Raw genomic sequence first — 6,278 nt, 5'->3', positions numbered from 1 at the left:
TTTTGAAAGGTGTTTAAAGATCTTTGCAACTTTATGTGCCCCCCTGTGAAAGGCTGGGGTGCTGAGACATGCTGGTGATAGCAGGTTTTCACAACGTGTAAATGAGGGCTAAGCTAAGCCACTCCTGATCTTCCCGTTGGTTAGTATTTATTATAGATTGTCAGGAGAGCAGAGATTATGGGATGCACTGAAATGCTATCAGAGGGGATTGGGCTAGAGGTGCAGGAAGGAAGGCTTCAGAATCATAGTTTAGATAGACATGGCTCCAATATAGTCAAGTAATGTCCCAGACATTAACCCATTCAGGGTTTTGCACTGACTGAGAGAGAACAAAGAGCCATTCTATGTTTAAGAAATAAAAATATTCTTTTTTTTTTTCCTTTCTTTCAGAACAGATGGTGATTGGGATCAGGAATATTTGCTTTTCTGAATTGTTCAAATAAACATTAGGTGAGGCAATGCAAAAAATAGTCATGCATTTCTTATTACATCAAAGAAGGAGTGGAATTACATCCCTTCAAACATGTGGAAGGCTAAACCTGCCTGCTCTACACTATGGTCCTTTTAGCATAGTGCCAAGACAGACCCGTGGAGGAAAGCTGTCCCTTAGGGGCACGAGGACCACCACACACTCTGTGTGTTATGTAAAAGTCCTGTACCAGAGTTTAACCTGCTGTGGGCCACGTTGCCTTCAGGTGTAACTCCAGTCAAATTATCCAGAAACTTATTTAGCCTGCTATCATTTTTTATTTTTTTCCCCATAACCATGTTTGCACAGAGGACATGCCTCTGCCAACTCTCAAGCAGCAATTAGGGAAGAGATTGGTTAGAACTGTTGACAATATGTTTGCAGAGTCCTAAATGCCATTGAATATGATCTGTAAATATTTACGCTTGGAGGAAGAGATTTGCTCTTTGCATAGTTTTCATGTTGGCATCTGCTAAGCTGAGTAAATGACTAATGAAAATCACATTGTGAGGAGAGGAAAAAAAGCCCATACTGATACTTTGGAGTTCCCTTCTAGTCTTGCATCTTGCACTGCCTTGATTTCAGTCCCACCAAATTGTGAGTCTTACCAGCTCTTGCAGTTGGGTCTTTTCAGAACCTTCTGGCTTTCTCAATCAAGAGGAATGAGAATCTTGACTGTCATTTCAAAATGGATTTGGTGTTTGCAGGGAAATGTGAAAATATGTAACAAGCATCCCTACAAGTGGAAATGCAGATAAGCAAATTGCAATTTCAATGAGCTAACCCCCTCCTATCTGAGCATAGGGGTTTCCATCCACAGCAAGCAGTTTACCTAGAAGTCAAATTCTGTAATTAAAATTCCATAATTAAAATTCAAAATACTCTCCATAAACTTATTTTAAAGTGAAGATTCTCATGTAGTACCATGTTTGTAGCAATGTTAACCTAATTAAGGAATTGGTCACAGTGACAGAGCATCCAAATGATTGCATTTTGAGCTATTATGAAGAATTAAATATGTGCAAACAGCTAAAAAAGATTGGCTCTGCGCATTAACTGAACTATGGATATAACATTACTCACAACCCATCAGGATGCTCCAGTTATGTTCAAACTCCGTTGTCCCATTGGCATCATGTTACTGCAGCTTCATCATGAAAAATGGATCTCATGCTCCGCCAGCAGTGCTGCCTTTCTGAAGCCATGGCAATCCCTGAAGCACAAGTGAAAGCCTGCATTAACTCCTCACAGCTCAGAAGCAGCGTGGAAGATAGTTCTAGCAGTGTATTATCAGACACATATTGAACCTGACACATGACACAATATGCTGTAACATCCAGTACCTGACCAGCATTCTTGGCACTGACTAGCATTGCTTTCACGTGCAGTTCCTTGCAAGGCTCATTGCCTTTGACAGAGATAAAGAGAAATGTAGGCCAAGGGTGGAGGAAGCCTGGGCTCAAAATAATCAGGGACTGTGCAAGAGGTAGGGCAGAAATGGGGTACCCACCAACTTAAAATGAGGCCCAGGGAGCCTCAGTGCCTGGTGTTTTGTTTTTCCAGCACAGCCTTTGGGCATAAGACAGAAGTTTCTAACCACAGTCCTATGACATTACCCTGCTACCACAACCTGGAAAATCTCTTAGCTGAGTACAAATGAATGGCTTACCCATGGCATGTCAGTCCAAAGCAGACAGGCTTTGCTTTTATTGATGGCAGTGGAAAAGGAGAAGGGACATGTTTTCAATGTGTAAACTGATGAATTCTCTATAAAGAAAAGCAAAACGTGACCGATCGATACAACCTGCCTTGTCCACACTAGGATTTTAAGCACACCTTTCCTTCTGGGATCGCTGTGGCCATACATGGAAGTAGAATGTTTGGGAAAGAAGCAGAACAGAAATGCCATGACAGAAGCATAGCTAAGTTTTCATGAGAACTGCTTTTGACCTGGTTTCTGCTCTGCTGTGTTTAGCTCATCCATAAGGACTTCTGAGTCATGCCAGAACGCTATGCACTAGCTATGCACTGTGTTGAAGGAATGCCCAAATGATGCAAAGGATGTTTTGGGGAAGAAGAGGCAATCCCTTCAGAAAGCAAGGCTGGAAGAGAATATAAGCGGAAATCCGAACAATAAGAAAGGTGGTTGCTGAGAGGGATGGCAGAGAGCAGGGAGAATCCGGCCAGAAGAAGAAACAAAGTAATGAGAGAAGTCACCAAATCCCATCCTTGCCTATAACCCTCTTGAGGGGAGTTACGACTTGGAGGGATTAAAAAGTGCTTAAAAGTAATGACCTGGAATTTAAGCCTAGATTCTTTTTGCTGAAAGGTGGGTTTGTCCTGTAGAAGAGGAGAGCCGTGAGAAGGAATCGAGCTCCCTCTCCAATCAAATAACAGGCTTTGCACGTCACCTGATTTGGAGTGTAATGTATTCAAGTGAAAATGTGTTTCCTGCTTCGAACCTCCTCCTCACACCACAGAACAGGATCTTAATTCTATGCCAATAGCACCTGAGGATTTTGTGCTGTTGAAGCTGGGGCTGACTGAATGCTCTGTAAACAGCACTGCAGAGGTTTTGCTTTTTCCAGTCTAAGTGTGTGCAGACAATGCATTTGCTGATGAATTTTGAATTGTTTTCTCTCTGCTCCCTGCCTCAACAGTGGCACCCATTGAACCACCAGCATTCTGGCCTTAGACAGGCACAGAATGAAGACACTGTAGCTACTTGCGTAAATAACTCAAAGACACAAAGATTATTCCAGCAATGCCTGGCAGTACTGCTGCCAGCCTCATGTCTAGAGGCATTTTTACAAGACACCATTCTTACCACCATCTTTCCACCTCAGGCTTTATCATTTTTATACTAAAAAACTCAGTGTGGTGTGTGGTGCTAAAAAAAAAAAAAACAAGTTATTTTAAAACAAACCTTTTGACTGAATTCAGACAAGCTCTAAGGCTGTATTAACAAGCCTACAGAGGCTGTAGTTGTTGGTTTTTTTTCTTTGTGTTGCTATTTAAAACAAATAAATAAAGCAACCCGAACAAATCACACCCAGTCTGAACAGTGGAGAAAGAATGGGGTGGCAGCTCTAATGACAGCAGCAGCACCAACACCTCCTTCTTTTTAGATGGGGGACAGTGCAGTGCCAGCAGCATTGTGCAGTGCCTTTATCCTGCTGCTGACATCAGATACTGCCAGTGCAAGAGAGGGTGGTTAACCAGTAACGTACTTTCTGGCAACTGTTTGGGAAAGTAATCTGTTTAACATTAACGAAGCTATTGTGGATTTTCCCCTGCCATGTGGAGGATATATCCCAGGCAAGGAGATTCGGAAACCACCCTGGGGCTGGCAGGGGAAAGGGCAGCAGGAGGAAGCAATCATAGGGGCCGTGCCAGGTGCCCCAGCAGACATTTCTCACTGGCCTGCCAGAGCTCTGTTGATTCCTCAGCCTTCATCTAGGGAATCCCAGGGCTGCTAAAAGAGTCAAAGAAGGAGTGGGATGGTAGAAGCTGGTTGCACAAACACCCTTGGGAAGCAGGACTGACTGGAAAGCAGGCAGATGAGGAGGGGCACTTACACATCCAAGGGTGGCTCAGAGACCAGCTCCCTTTTCAAGAGCTTGTGAGGAAACAAAGAAGGGTTAAAGCTTCTTCCCTTCGCTTTTTTTTTTTTTTTTTCTGCTTGATTAACCTACTGCAGTCATGTCAGCCAAAATTAGCATCTTTGATAGAAGCTGGCCCTCACACCACTTTGATGACAGCAGAATAAAACCAAAGGAGGGGCAGAGCTGAACTGGGTCCCTAATGCCCCAACACCAGCACTCACTCGGATCGCTTCAAGCTTTCTTCCATGTTCTCTTCCACACTCAGCCCCGCCGCAGAAGCAGAACAACAACGTTCAAACCATCCATGTGCCACATCTACAGCTGAGGGGCACTGGCCCTCCTGCTAGCGTCGGCTGGTAGGGAACGTGCCCCACATCGTACAGTGCTTCACACTGGGGCTGAGCCTCCCTCAACTGGAGGAGGTTGGTCACACCCCGTGGCCTCTTGGCAGTCTCACCGGTAGATGGCAATACGGAGACAGAGAAACGCACCCGTAACACAGAGAGACAGGAAGACGCGCTGGGAGTAGAGACTCAAGGAGCGAAGGCAATGCTGGGCAAATTTGCGGGGCTTCCAGCCCTCCTGCCCCACCAGAATGAGTCCTGTTCTTCTACTACCCTGAAATCACACCTCTAGACAGCTCTAGGAAGAAAAAAAAAAAGAAGAAAAGAAAACAAGACTCTCTCTAAAAAAAATAAGATGTCCATGTCCCTAAATCATCAGTAGGCAAATATTTGCCTTTCTTTGTTTCAAGTGCTTTATTTTCTTTAAGATGCCAGGCTGAAAGTGAATGCTGAAGCACTGCCTACCGCAACAGCACACTACAAAGTTTGCAAGTGTCTACGTTAATGGAACAAAATATCTGTTGCTCTTTATATGCAGCCTACGTTTTGCTTCCTAAATGACAGTAAAATGTATGTTCTTATATTGGAAGACAGTTCTAAATATGCATTCACTAAAACAGAAATCACCATCTGTCAGCCTCTGTGCTGAGGACATCACAGCCTCCCTTCAAAACAGCTGCTTGGCAAACACTGAATCATGTCAACCCTACTTGTTCTGCTTGTCCAGCCCTCTAATGCAATTTGCATTTATGCAGAGACCAGCCCATGAGAGCTCTTTCCATGGTCATTTCTTTATTCATGTGGAGCACTCCTGTCTCTGTGCTTTTTCTGTTTATATCTAGGTTTAAACTGGACTTGAAATTGCTGGTTCTATAGGCTCCTTGCCTGAAGGGTTCTAGCTCTACCATTCCATTCCAAAACCCCTGCCAGCCTGGAACGGGAGGTCTGTTGTGGTAATGTAGCGTGGTAATGTCATGCCTAAACTTTTTGATTGAATGCTGTCATCAGTAAAAAAAAAATTGAGCATGCATTCCGCCCCAAAATATGTATATTTATCTGTTTATACATTCTATACATGTAAACCTGATGTTCTAATATTTTCTTCCTGCACCCCAATGGGTCATCTTGTGCACCTCCTGGGATGTCCGCACCATACTTTGGAGACCACTGATTTCTACAACAGCTCTTCCTGCCTGGTGCTCTGGGCTGAGCCCTTTTGTAATCTCTCTGTTCTAAATTAGGAGAGTGGAAACTCTTCTGTACAGGTTTGCTCTTCAGCAGTGCTGTTGGCTTGCTCAAAGGGTATTTGCTAGAGGTGAAGGAAACTTCTGAAGAGAGAAGGGTCTTCAGGTATGGGGAGGAGAGAGGAAAGAAGAGTTTAAGCAGAAGCTATTGAATGGTTCCATAAGAATTATTCTTACAGCTGCTCCACTGAGTCTCACAGGAACACTGTTGTACTCAGACTAATTCTGCTTTAAGGAAGATAAAAGATGACAGAGAGGAAAAAAAGGGATGCAAATAATAATAATCCTGTCCAAGAGCTGTGCCCAGGAGCAGTGCCATACTCCCAGGTGAGGTCCTGCAAAATGTCTTACAGAATACAGGGGAGTATCTGCCACCACTCTGGCATGGCAGGATCTGGATTACTTAGCCATAAGCCCACCTAATCAAAATGCTTTCTAATACAACCGTGTGGAAGGACAAACACCATGAAATAAAAAGTTTTGTTCCAAGCTGACAAGAGGTTTGAAGTAGAGAAAGGCACAGGATGTGTCTCAGACAGGGACATAGTAAATGTGATAAAATAAAAGCTGAATACAGAGAGAGCCTTCCAAAAGCCTTAGCAAAAACAGCCAATAC

The sequence above is a fragment of the Meleagris gallopavo genome, chromosome 5 (assembly GCF_905368555.1).
Source record: "Meleagris gallopavo chromosome 5, MGAL_WU_HG_1.1, whole genome shotgun sequence".
Lineage (NCBI taxonomy): Eukaryota > Metazoa > Chordata > Aves > Galliformes > Phasianidae > Meleagris > Meleagris gallopavo.
This window is presented reverse-complemented; position numbering follows the sequence as displayed.